Source organism: Ambystoma mexicanum, chromosome 2q, assembly GCF_040938575.1.
Source record: "Ambystoma mexicanum isolate Mex_15411 chromosome 2q, UKY_AmexF1_1, whole genome shotgun sequence".
Lineage (NCBI taxonomy): Eukaryota > Metazoa > Chordata > Amphibia > Caudata > Ambystomatidae > Ambystoma > Ambystoma mexicanum.
The window spans coordinates 93,198,535-93,212,671 of NC_090924.1; positions in this window are offsets into that span (position 1 = coordinate 93,198,535).

The following is a 14,137-nucleotide window of genomic DNA, read 5'->3' on the forward strand; positions in this document are numbered from 1 at the left end:
TCCTGATTGTGGGGAACTTTGAACAAATAACAGAGGGTGCGCCTCGGTCTGCGGCTCCACTGGTTGCAACAACGTGAATCTAATATCTTGAGGTACACTTTTACACTCTGGGAGTTATTAGAATGCTGCAGTGTGGCATCGTCAAGTCAACCTCCTTGCCAAGCCTCCCTGAAACTCGAGGAGAACCATCTCCAGTTCCGGAAACACCTCAAAACTTTTCTCTTTGCTTCTGCTTTCTCCCCACCCCTCCCCTGCTGAATTCCTGACTGAAACTGCACTGGTTACCTGGCCACCCTTTCTGATTTCTGGCCCAGGCCCCATCAATTGGCCACCTGCACTGCCTCCCTGGCAACCCCTGCACTTGGGGACCGTTTTCTGGATCCCTTCAGTCCCCCTACCAGCACTTATGTCTGCACTTCCTTGCACTTGCCACTAGCTGGCTGTTTTATGTGTCTTATTTATCTTATTTATTCCGCTTTTCCATGTACTGCACTTTCCCCTCTCCCTTCCCCCCGCACACTTCACCTTCCCCCCCTTTCCCATGCACTTGCGCGATCTGAATGACACCTGACACACTCTGTTCCCCCCCCTTGCCATGTCACACCTTGAAACACTTGTGTATAGGCACGTTATAAACGCCATATCATATCATATATCATATCATACCCTCCTTTGAGCCGAGAAAAGCTCTGTGTTGAGTGGCATGGTGTCAGGGGCAGTGGCAGCATGGAATGTGATGGGGCATCGTAACTGTGAGGTTCCACGACTTCCGGTTACATATAACCGGCAGGAACAAGGGTACTCACAAACATTTTTAAGGCTGCCAAAATGTTTGATTTGATCTTTGTCCAGGAGCCTCATTGATAACTGAACTCCACTCAACACTCAAAGCCCCCAATAAATGAATATGTTGGTTTTAATTACATTGGGGTTTCCATGTCCCATAAATTATTCCTTATTTTTAATAAAACACGTTCGTGTGCCAGATATATTAATAAAACATGACATTTTTTAAATACCACTTCATGGGTTTCATTACAAGTACAGAAGAGTTTTCTTGATCACCACCAGTGGCAATCTGACTTGTCACTCTCATTACAGGATTACTTTCATCAAGGAGGGTGATATAGTGGCAGAGGATTTATTAAAATATTGCTGGCCCAATTTCAGTTCAGTAAAACCTTACACATCCTGTAAAACATGTTTTAACCATTTCCGTCATCATATGGTATATTGTACATTATAGACTCAATACTCCAGCAAACAGCACATTATAAAAGGGGAGGTGAATGGCCCACTCTTTGGAGCTCCTATGTCATCTGCATGCTAAATGGTCATTGTCATAGCTATCAACCAACCCAATATACTAGAGCAGCTGCCTGGAGTGCTACCATCATAGATTACATTTTTGTCTCTTTCATATTATTTTCCCTTGACATTATATGTGTGTAACGAAAGTGATAATTTTTCACTATTGGCACATATAGGCGTAGGAAAGCATACCACTACCTTAGACCATGCTGGCCTGATAGAAACAACAACGAAAGGAAATTAGGCGCCGATGGGCCCCCCATAACATGCAGAAGGTGAATTTAGCACTAAACTTTACTGAAACAAGAGACCTTGATATGCTTAAGAATAATTGGCCATGTATAATAGGATAAGGACATAATCCCTCCTTAAAAAGAGCATTGGCTACTGAATCTTATTTTAAAAAATACACAGAAATAATTAGCATAGTTGTCAAACATATGGACATTAAGAACAATAATAGGAGAGTCAAGACATATTATACATGCACATCTGAACATAGACTTTGCTTTGATGTGGAAATAAGAGATGCTAAGAGATCATTACAAAGAGACATAAGACAACCCGCACAACTTGACATTGCTACACTAGAAAACACACAAGGAATAAGAGCAAGAAAGGTAAATTATATACATGGTTTTGTGGAAATAAGAAAAAGATTATAATAAGACAAAGGCAATCTCTTGCCAATGCCATTAGAAACAAAAATGGCCAATCTTTTTAGCAAATGTTAATGCCACACGAGGCCTCCACTGTTCCAATCGTGGCAACTTCTAAAGAGGCCTGGGTACAACACATTGGAGCGATTATAGGTAGAGCCACCAATACCTCTAACGATATTAAATCATCAGAGGCCACTTGGAAGTATAATTTAAAACTTCAGGAGCTAATTACGTTAATCAAAACATTAAAATCTCTAGAGCCCCAGGGCTCAATGGCCGATCTAATGCCCTAATACAACTCAACACAAATGTGTTGGGCCCATAAATTCCATATTCTATTTCCTTAAATTAGTTATATATAGGGAAACAACCTCAAAATTGGAGACAGAGTATTATTATACCGGTCTTTAAAAAAATGATCACAAACAGATCCAATAAACTATAGAATACTAGCCATGCTTGATGCACAGGGAAAAATATGTGCCTGTATATTATTCACTGAATTGACAAATGAGGCAACTGTGGCTAATATGAGCCCATTTAATCAGACTGGGTTCAGAAAGAATAATGGTACCTACACTGACATACCAGCTCTTGTATCGACTGCCGTATATTCATCGAAGATTCTACAATGGCCGTTTATGTGGCCTTTATTAAAATAAATCCCCTTGGCACTACTCAAGATGATAGTCACTCTCTACTCTGATACTAGAATCAGAGTCAGACTATCCAAAAATGAAGAATTGACAGAATCTCTGAACACAAACGTAGGACTAAAACAGGGATGCATTCTTGCCCCATTGCTATTCAATTTATTTCTATCAGACCTACCACATGAGTTGAAGGCAAACCGTGCCTCTCCACCTAGACTGGGCATGACTTGTGTCCAATGGCTTGGTTATGCGGACGATTTGGTATTATTGGATTACACACCGAAATGTGTACAAAACCACTTATACATTAGTATTTATTGTTATTTTAAAGTCAATGCTAATTATGTATATGTTAAGGATATGTGTATGTCTTTGTTATATTGATAGATGATATAAATGTAAAACACTATAAATACATTTAAAAAAAAAACAAAATGGGATCATTACCTAGGATATCAGACATTATATGCCTTTGGGATAAAACATTGGGAAAAATTAATAAACACATTCTAGTTCTTAATACTTAAAAGGAAACTGAAGCTCTTATTACAATGCTTAGATACTTTTCTCTCACTCACCGTACCCATTTGTGTCACTGGTAATGGTGCAAAGAGGCCACTTGTGGTGATGCAGCACCTATAAAATTTAGAAAATAACATATGAGCCTGCTTATGCGATCTGATAGCAGCAACTGCACCTGGGAGTGCTGCACATTTCAATGGTGGCTAGACTTTGCATAAGGCAGCCAGTGGCATTTCATAACAGCAACTGGAAATGTAAGGCTGAACATTTGATTTGGTGACTACACCATCAAAGGAGACATTACATAGCATTCAGTAGAATGATTCAGGTATTGTGAGATTGTGACAGCATATGATTGCAGCACTTGTACATGTAAGGCTACATCTATAAAGGAAAAACCTTGGTGCTAATAGCAAGAATTATTCCTTTCCAATGCCCACTAATGTGCCTTTATAAATGCTTATTTATTTTCCTCTATCATGGGCTCCTTTATTTAAAATCCATTTAGCTGCTCCCACAAATTAGTGACTATGGCAGAACCAGCTATTAACATGTTTACATTGAAATAGATGGTAAAACAAATGTACTTCAAATGTTCAGCAGCGCTCTAGAGGAAATTCCCTTATCAGGTGTGGCAGCAGAGCCAGAGCAGATGTGAGCTCAGCGGGGCCACAGCAATTCCCTACGAATATTGAAAAGTAATAATATTAATATTAATACAACTATGAATACATATGATATATTGATGTTGTATGCTCATATGTGCATCTTAGATGACAGAGCACTGCAATCCATACCTCACTAATGTAGCAAGCTGCTTACAGAAAAAAACAAATTCACAGTCAAGAGTATTACGAGCAGATTGGTCGCTACCTTTTTTTCTGATCACAAATATAGAAATATAAACATCCATTGATGATTGGAGTGCATATTCTCTAGGAGTGTCTGACGATGCGGCAGGCCAATGGAAATATCAGGCCAATCAAAAAGTCTGACATAGTCATGTCATAAGCATGGAAATATTTTCACTTTTAAAAGTGGAAGTATACAGGGATAAGATTCTGACTATGGAAAAACTGCAGGAAATAACACCTTTTCTCAATGACTGGATTAATGTGAAAGAGCAATTTAAGGGCTGCAAATGGAAAGTTTCCCGTTCTAAGGGATTGAGGCCTACCCACAAGGGAAATTGCAGCGAAGAGAAGTAGAGACTGGCCTAACTTCATTGAAGCAGATCAGGAGGGGCATTGCTGGCTCCATGCCACTACAAATCAATTTAAAGTGAGCATTATAATTGAACAATAGAAATTATAGATGCTCTCTAGCCACCATTTTTATTTTTCCTCTTAAATCCCAGAATGGGGGCGTTCTAGGAAGGTGACACCAAAATAAATTGATTAACTGAGAAATTTACAGTGCATTCTCACTGCAGTTAAAATCAAGGAAGATGTCATTTCAATCTAAAAATACATTTTTGAGTTGTCTGTATAGTGGTACACATAGTACTATGTAGTATGCTTACAAGTCTTTGGATACAATTCAATGAGATTACAATTTCCAAAGTGTTTTCACAGAAATAGTTAACATTAGCTGTGATATTAAGACGTCCTAACCATAGCCTACTGAAGATTTGCTTGATAATGTTTGTTCTGTGAAGGCCATAGCAATTTAATAAGGAATGTGAAATGAGAACAAATTCAATTGTGCCATTTCTACTTCCATAAAATGGATGCACATCTAAATCCCATAGCCCCTCATTTTTTAAACTGCACATGGGACTCTACTGTTGAGGTGTGAGCGGAGGGGCATTATGCATGTTTAAAAAAAAATAAGCCATTCTCCCATGTTACGTGGGTGAGTCTCTGCATTCTATATTGATAATAATGGTTCCCTAACCCAAACCTCCAAGACTTACATGCAATGTATTATAGCCTACATTCAATTAATTACATGCACCAGCTAGAACACCACAACCCCACACCTACACCAGGGGGAACACATTAATTGTCAATGTAACTCCATGTAGAATTTGGAAATGTTTTGGATGCAAAGAATTTGAATACACTAGCTGACAAGCAGCAGAATTAAATCTAGAATACCTGTTGCTCTTCAGAATTAAACATAAAGAGATTTGATTATGTATATCAATGGCTGTGTGCGAGAAATAGTGAGATTCATTCAGGCAGGTTAATTTTACTTTTGTAGACAATATTATGGTGACTTACTGTACATAAAGCTTGGGCAGCACTTTAAGTCATTTATTTAAATACATTTGAGTATTGATCAAACTGCCTATTTCTTTACCAGAACTTTGCGGTGGGACTGTACTAGGTCATATTAGATCAGGGGTTCCCACTTAGTGAAGAAGCAAAACATTATCTAAAATATATACTTCTTCTCTGTCTCATGCCCAGCAGCACCTCCTTTCTCCCCTATCTCGCTCCAAACTTTCTTCACTAGCTCCTTTCTGAATTCACTTTAAACTCCTGTTACAACCTCTTCTCCTGGATGCCAACACCACTCTGCACTGAGCCAGGGTTTGAATACGCTGAATACGCTGAGGTGCTCTACCCCTGAGTTGGGCTTAGAATGAGCAACTTCAACTGTGCAGCCTGATTGAGTGGGGAATCGGATTGAGTTACTGTGTTTGCAGTAACTGGATCAGGTGTCTCTGATTCATTAAAACATTCATCAGCATGCTGATCATGTTTTTAAATGCCAGCTGCAGCATCTTGAAATGGGACAGTTCATCCTTTTGCACATGCACATTGGCATTAGGCTCCATAATTGATAATCCATCTTCTTCCCTACATGCAAAAGTGTTTTTGGGTACCATCTGCCAAAATGGTGTTGTCATAAAATGTGGCTTTCTCTGCCTGGGGCAGATGCTTTGCGATATTCTGGAAGACTGCATTGGAAGACACTGATCCCTCCAAGACAATTGTGAATATCCTAAACAACCAGTAGCGTTTTAGTTGTGCATGTGGCTCTCACTTGCTAAACGCCGCAGACCAAGTGGGATGAAAAGAAAATCGTCCCTATACCACCCAACACCCCATCCAAACAAACTGCTTTACCTTCACCAACACCACAGAAAATGAAGCACCCAACCTCATAAAAAAACTCAGACCTAGCAAGGAATCAAATGATACATGGACTGAGGGCATTGCCACAGCCGGTCCAGGCTTACTATGCACATCTCCCAAAGCTCCCCCTACTCGGGAAAAGTACCCCAGACTTAGCACCCTTCCTAGGCATCCCCTCTTAAAGAAATATCACTGACCTAAGGCCCAACCACCTCTTAATCACTGCTAATCATTTGTTGTCTTCTTGATTTGCCACCCTTTTCACCTACTTCAGCAGCTCTTCAACCTCTTTTCCTTTGCATTTGTTGAGCAGGTGCAAGCAGATTTTAGTCACATGACCTAAGCTCCACCCACCTGCTTAGCCCTGTTCCTTCCTTTGCTTTCTTAACTCTTAGATCAAGTGTGTCTCTTGTCAAGTTATCCGAAGTGAAGGGGAAATTAAGGAAAGGGGAAATTCCTGTTTGAACATTTTTCAGATCAGAAGAACCCAGGACAAGAATTCCTGCTCCTCTAACATTTTGTAAGCCCCGTTGAATATGTGTTTTATCCCTCCATCCCAACAGGCTTTCCTACCATCATCACTCATTTCCAACCGCGCCTCCTACCAGCAACATCATGGACACCATATCACAGCACCCTCACTTGCATCACCATAGGCCCCCATCAGTACTTCATCACCCACTACTAGAGGAAAATGAATTCTCTCCAATGTCTGTTCATCAATCAACCATGCAGCAAACAGAGCTAACCCTCATGACCAAACATGACTTGGATGCCATCTTTACATGATATTCACCTCCACCCAGTTACTAGATGTGTTTATTCCCAATGGTTACAGAATTCTACACAAGGCTGTCCAAACAAGATCAACGGAGGCCTTGTTATCATTCACAAGGCATCATGGCCATACACTCAACTGCTCATCACCACTATTAGCTCTTTTCAAAACCCTTCCATCCACTCACTGCTCTCCCAAATTGACACAGTCCCTTTTTACCTCATCTACAGACTACCCAAGCCCACCACCTTCTTCATCGAAAACATTACGGGTTTGGTCACCACCATGTCTCTTATGAATGCCACCAACAACATCTTCTTTGGTCTATTCAACATTCCTTGCAACCCAGCAAGCAAGTCAATGAAGGAAGATCTCAAATTCCTACCTGACACTATGAACTTTACACAGAACACGAAAGACCCAACTCCTAGGAAAAATTATATCCTCAAGAGCATCATCACTGCCCTGACCCCCACCGTCCATCACAGCGTTCTAATCCCTTTCAACTGATCAGACCATCTTGCAATCCCCTTTGACATTTGTCACACTACACAAGTCAAGTAAACCCATCGGAAACTCAAGAAACAAGACAAGCCTCCAGATCATTCAAGAACTTCCCAGTGGATGCTCTCACAGAAGATCACACCAAACGACATACCACATGGGCTGACCTATCGCTGATGAACTAGGACTGTACCTCTTCTACAAGAACTCAACACCACCTAAACCGTCTGCACCCAGTTACACTCAAGAACTGAACTTCAACAAATGATCCATCAGAAAATAAGTAAAGACCTGGTAAAAATCGTGCAGTGCAACTGATCTCGCCCTGATCAAGGAATTCCAAGCTAAACGCAGACAACTGATCACCAGTGCCAAGACCAACTACTACGAAAACGCCATAGCCAAGGTCAAAAAATGAAAGATGAGTCCTCTTCAAAGCCATCAAGCACTGCAACAACCCACTGCTCGACCCACCCGTACCACACTCCCTTGAAAAATCCACCTCCATCAACTCTTTTTCTTTCCACAAGATCAGAATGATCCACCAAAACATTGAGACCAACCCAACAACTGGCAGCACACAAAACATCCCATCTCGCAAAACTACAACTACCTGGAAAACTTTCAAAACACTTACTATGGAAGACCTCACTGCTACTCTAGTATCCCTCAAGGCCACATCGTACATGGATGACATTCTCTGTGCCTCCATACTCAAGACCCTTTGAACTGAAGTACTCCTCCATACCTGACAATCATCAACAGCTTCCTAACTCTAGGCATCTTCCTTCTCGACCCTCAAGACTGGGAAAATCCTTCCAGTTCTCAAGAAACATTTATTGGACCCTTAAGACCTCCGCAATTACTGCCCCATCACCCATCTTCGCTTCCTAGGTAAGAGCCTTGATAAATAAGTAGCCACATCACTCCTCTAACACATCAAGCACCTCCTTCTTTCCTACCACTCTAGGTTCAGATCCAGATGCAGCACAGAAATGGCTACCATAAATGTGATCGATGATGTCCTTAAAATCATTGAGGATGTCCATCCCTCTCTCCTGGTTCTCCTTGACCTCTGCTCATTCAGCACAGTGTACCTCCAGACACACACTGACAATCGACATCGCTGCATGGGGATCAGCGAGATCACCCTCAACTGGTTCAAATCCTCCCTTGCTAATCACCACCAGTTTGTGCAAATGAATTCATGCAGATCACCAAATCTACCCAACCCATGTGGAGTCTTTCAATGGAACCACTCAGAAACCTCCTCACGCCACATAACATCCATATCCACCAATATGCAGATGACACACAGCTCTACTTCAAGATATCCTCCATTGAAGGCATCCGAAGGTCCAATGCCTGCCTCAAACTGATTCAGTTGTGGATGACCAATGCTTACCTGAAGCTCAACCACTCCAAGACTGAATTGCTACTGCTGACCAACAACACCAAACACCCTGGCATTCATACTTGGCTCTCTGCTATACACCTCAAAGGCTACACATCCCAGCTGATCACCTGAACCAAGTCTCTTGGGTTTGACATCAACAGACACCAGCACATAGCCAGGAAAACCCAAACAGCTAGTACCACCTTTCCCTTCTGCAGAAAATCAAGCCCTTTATCCCAGAACATAACTTCAGATTTGCTGTCCAGGTCTTGGTCCTCTCCCATCTGGATGGTGGCAATGCCCTTTTGGAGTACCTCCCTGCAACTACAATGTCACCTTTGAGATGTGGCCTACATTCTAAAACATGACTCATCAAAGGACTGCACTGACTCCTGCTGCAAGCCTGTATCATCTTGACGTCCTGCTGCATCATCCACAAGTCTGTCACCTTGAAGTCCCCAAGCTACCTGCCAAGAAACTCAGCATCTCCAGAGGCCTACGATTCACCAGAAGTAAGGACACATGCAGACTTGAACTCTGCTGGTGCAGGAAGGAAAGAACCAGAAGACAGGCCTTCTCTGTCTATGCCCCAAGACTTTGCAACCTCCTCCCAGTCAACATCAGACTTGCCCCATTGCTTCAAATTTTTTCAGAAGGAGCTCAAGACCCTCCTCTTCAAGAAATGGCTTATCCATAACACCTAGGTCCACACACCTTCCACTCCCACCCTACTTGAGACTGGATTATCTGCTCCACACTGTTTCCTCTCCTGGTTGCTTGTAGATCCCCTACTGCCAAATTGCCCATCCTCCCCTACTGTTAGCTCCCCACTCCCTTGTTTTTCTGCTTCCCTCACTGAGTTCTTCCACCTATGATTGGAAAACAGTTCATTGCTTCCTGAAGCAAGGTCCACACTCAATAAATACACTAATAATATTAATCATAAAACTGCTTTAGGAACACACAGAAACAAACAAATTTCTTGGATACATGTCAATAAGACTTCTGCTATAAACATGGAGCATAAACTTCAAGAGGCTCAGTATGTGATGACCTAATAGAGTTAGTGGACCAGGGTCTCTTCAGCATGTTTACCATGTTTGTTCTCTCCACCACCTTTGATACTGTTGGCCGTACCACCCTTATCAACTTGCTACAAGTGGCAAGAATCTCTGCCATGTCCCTCAAGTGGTTCCAGTCCTTCCTGACTAACTGTAAACCTATTGTAGACTAGCAGGCCCATCCTCACAGCTGGCCCCTGTGGAATGTGGAGCCCACGAAGGATGTCAGATAATGCATTTTTTTAAAATATCTACATTAAATTCATAGGCAGACGAAACAAAAAATATGTTGCATGCCACAACTCACCAAGAACAGTTCAGCAAAGTAACAAAGCGCTTGAGGCCATTGAGCATTAGATGTGGCAAAGGAGCTTCAAACCCAATGGATCCAAAATGGAACTCCTGGTCCTTGTCTCCCACTTTCTCAAACACATAGCCACCAACGTTCTTCTGAGAATTTGAACCTATCAAACCCAAGGTACAAAAACTGGTAGTCATCTAGGACGTGGACGTCAGCATAAACTTACAGGTAGGCGAAGTAGTTCAAGCAATCTTGTTTTCAAATTAAACTGCTAAAAACACCTTTCCCTTCAAACAGTAGAAAAAAACACTCAATGGCAGTAGACACTCCGTTCTACTTTAGATTCGACCATTGAAGTGCTCTATATGACAGTCAGACTGCCTTCTAAATACAGAGGCCAGAAAATGTCCAAAACACAATAGGCGCCTGCTTCAACATCTTATCACTCACATACAAATACCTGTACAAAACAGCCCCTCTCACCTCCAAGATATGTTTATACCCCTCTGTCCAAAGATAACCCGGTGGTTAGTGACCTCCAACAGAATAACTATCCCCAAAACTAGATGCCAAATCCAGGCACACAGGTGTTTCATGGCCATGTTTTGCCATTTGTGGGGCAACCTCCACGTTGACCTGAGACCTGCAAACAGTCTCCTGCCATTTTGGGTGGGGCTGTGAAACCTCAAGAAGTCTGGAATCAGACAGACGCAAAATACACCACTGAAGCACCTAAAGCAATTGAGTTTTGAAGAGTGAGCAGCACACAATGAAATTAAACATAAACAGCAAATAATCAAGGCAACACAGGTTTCAATGTTCATAAGTTATGTTCTGCAAAAACAATGTCCAACAAGGCCAAAACTAGTAAACATTTTAATACTTCAACCCATTACATTTTAATGGAATCGATGGGTGATTAAATTGTTATTGTTATTGTTATTTTGCACTTATATAGCGCCTTATATACCATTGGTATGGTCTGAAGGCGCTTGTAGGTTGAACGCCCTTGGGAACCGAAGTTCAGATCAGTAGAGAGAGTAGGGAGAGTCAAAAGGTGCGTGTGAGCACCGGGTATGTGTGCAGCTCGTGCGGTACTCGTGTAATAGCTGCTTCTTAGCGGTAGGTGTGGTGGTTGAGAGATCAGGAGAATGTGTTCGTTCTGGCAGGATTTATCCGGAACGGATGTGGCTGCGTTAGGCCTGAGGAAAACGCCTGGCTGGGGGTGTGGAACCAGCAGTGATTACATAGAATGATGTGGAGTAAGCGGCGGAATGTTGGTATGAGAACAGTTATACCGAATGGTGTCATAGTATCTCTGTGTTCTAGTTGAGTGGTGATGTAAGGAGAGAGTAAGCATGGTGGTGTGGTATGATCGGTTATATGCTCTTTCACTGAGCACACTTCTAATTGCAACTTTCCCAGAGAGGGTACTGGGCGTATTTCTAAATACAGTTTTCCACAGAGAGGCTATTGGGCATACTTCTAGATTCAGTTTACTAGAGGCTATTGGGCACACTTATAAATGAAACTTTCCAGAGTGTCTATAGGATACAGTTCTATAGTCAACTTTCACAGATGCTATTGGGGACACTTCTAAATTCAACTTTACAGAGCGTCTATTGGATACACTTCTATAATCAACTTTCACAGAGGGTATTGGTTGCACTTCTAAATGCAACCTTCATAGCGACGCTATTGGGCGCAATTCTAAATTCAATTTTCTACGTAGTGGATTCTGGGCGCACTATTAAGTCAATTTTCAGAGAGGCTTTTCCAGAGAGGGTGTTGGGAACACTTCTAAATTCAATTTAACAGAGAGACTATTGGGCACACTTCTAAATGCAACTTTCAAGAGTGTCTATAGGATACATTTCTATAGTCAACTTTCATAGATGTAATTGGGAATAATCACATTCAAGTATGCAGGTGCCTCTCTTATAAGTGGCTAGGGCTCCCCTTTGCTGGAAAAGTGTGGTCTTGGCTCCGTAGGATATAGGAACAATTGGCCTATTACAGGCCTTGCCTTTCTTGGGAAAATTCCAAACAAATACGTAGCTCTACAACTTGCCCAGCAGTTATCCAACATCTTCTTTTGCAGGACTATCAATCTGGTTTACATCCCTTCAGCATCACCTAGACGCCCAACCTTCAGGTGATGCTGTGTTGTGCCTGGTTATGGCAGGAACCTGTTTTCTAGTTATCCTTGATCTCTCAGCTGTGTTTCATATTGTGAACCATAAGCATTAATTGGCGTCTTATCATCACATAAGGGCATGAGGGGTTCTGTCCTGCCTTGGTTTTCCTGCTTTCTGTTCCAGCGGGCACAGTTTGAACAGGTGTACCTCACTAGGATAGAACCCTGCTTTTTGTGCGGTGGTGTTGGCCAGGGTTGGATTTTCTCCCCTAGGCTCTTTAACATTAGCATGGAACTACTGGGTGGTTTGGTGATGGGATAGTCCTCAGCATATACTGGTATGCTGACCACACTGAGGTCTACCTTAAAGCAGACATTGTCCACCTTAAGGACCATCTCAGTTGAGGATTCAATGGGCCTCATTCCGAGATTGGAGGCAGCCATGGTGCTAATAGCGCCATGGCTGCCTCCAATAATGGTACCGAGTCCGCCCTCATTCAATGGGGACTTACCGGTCCAGTCGGACCTTTGCGGGACCGGTAAGTTCCCTTTAAAAATACCATTCCCCATTCCCATTTGAGCCCCCATAGGGCTCAATGGGAATGGGGAAGGTGCAAATAACGGTACCGCAAATTGCGGTACCGGTATTTTCTCCGTGGACCCTTTGAGGTCCCGCTAAGGGACCTCGGAATAGGGCGCAAAGGGATTACAGGCACCGGTGCCCTTACCGGTGCCGGTAATCCCTTTGCACCAGCCTTGGACTGAGGCCCAATGTCTTTTCTGTCTCTTAAATGAAATCCTTGTAATACTGAATTTCTTTTGGCATCTTCTCCTTCTATTTTCCTTTCACATTTTCAAGTGTGGCTTTTCTCACTTCTTTCGCAATTATCCCCACACTCGGTTTACTCTCGATTCGAACTTGAACTTTAAAATCACCTACATGTCATTGTTCACAATCCTGTAAACTGTCTTTTCTCTGAAATATCCAGCCTTTTATTGCTCCCTTGGACTTCTGCACTGTCCAGGCCTAATTTGTGTTCTATATGAAAAGACCTCTTTTTAAAGGTCTCAAGAGAAAAAGACTGATTTGCATTGACCGATTTGCTTTTGATCGAAAAACCGGCATCGTAAATGTTTTTTTTCTCTTGAGACCTTTATAAAGATAATTCAACCTCTGAATATATTACACATCTTTTTATAGAAACATAATAGGGGAAAAGAAGCATAATTCGCTCTCAAAATTGCAAGAGTACAAAAGAGAATCAATTTATAAAAAAAAGATGAGGGACCAGGAGGCAGATGAACAGACACAGACTGCAAATGTGCAAACATACACAGGGTACTGACCACACAGGGTCAGGCTATGTACACAGGGTTCTGACCACAAAATCAAAAAGTTTGCATTACTCTGTGAAAAAAGAAAGGATTTGAAGTGCAAAGTTAAGGAATCGCAAAATGTGCAGGGTGCAAATCATTACAAAAAATATGCAATCTTGCCACCACTTTAGTCCTGGTGGCAAGTCCTGCAAAGGTTACAAAAGCCACCCAAAAAAGATGTCAATACACTCCAGATACATTTTATGAGTTCTCAGTGACTCTTTGTGTTTTTTGAGGAACGGCTCATTTGTTTAACTTTTACCCAAGCCTATTAGTCTTTATGTTAATCTGGTCTCTGCCGAATGCAGTGAATGAGTTCTAAGTGAGCCTGAAATCTTGACCTGCCATG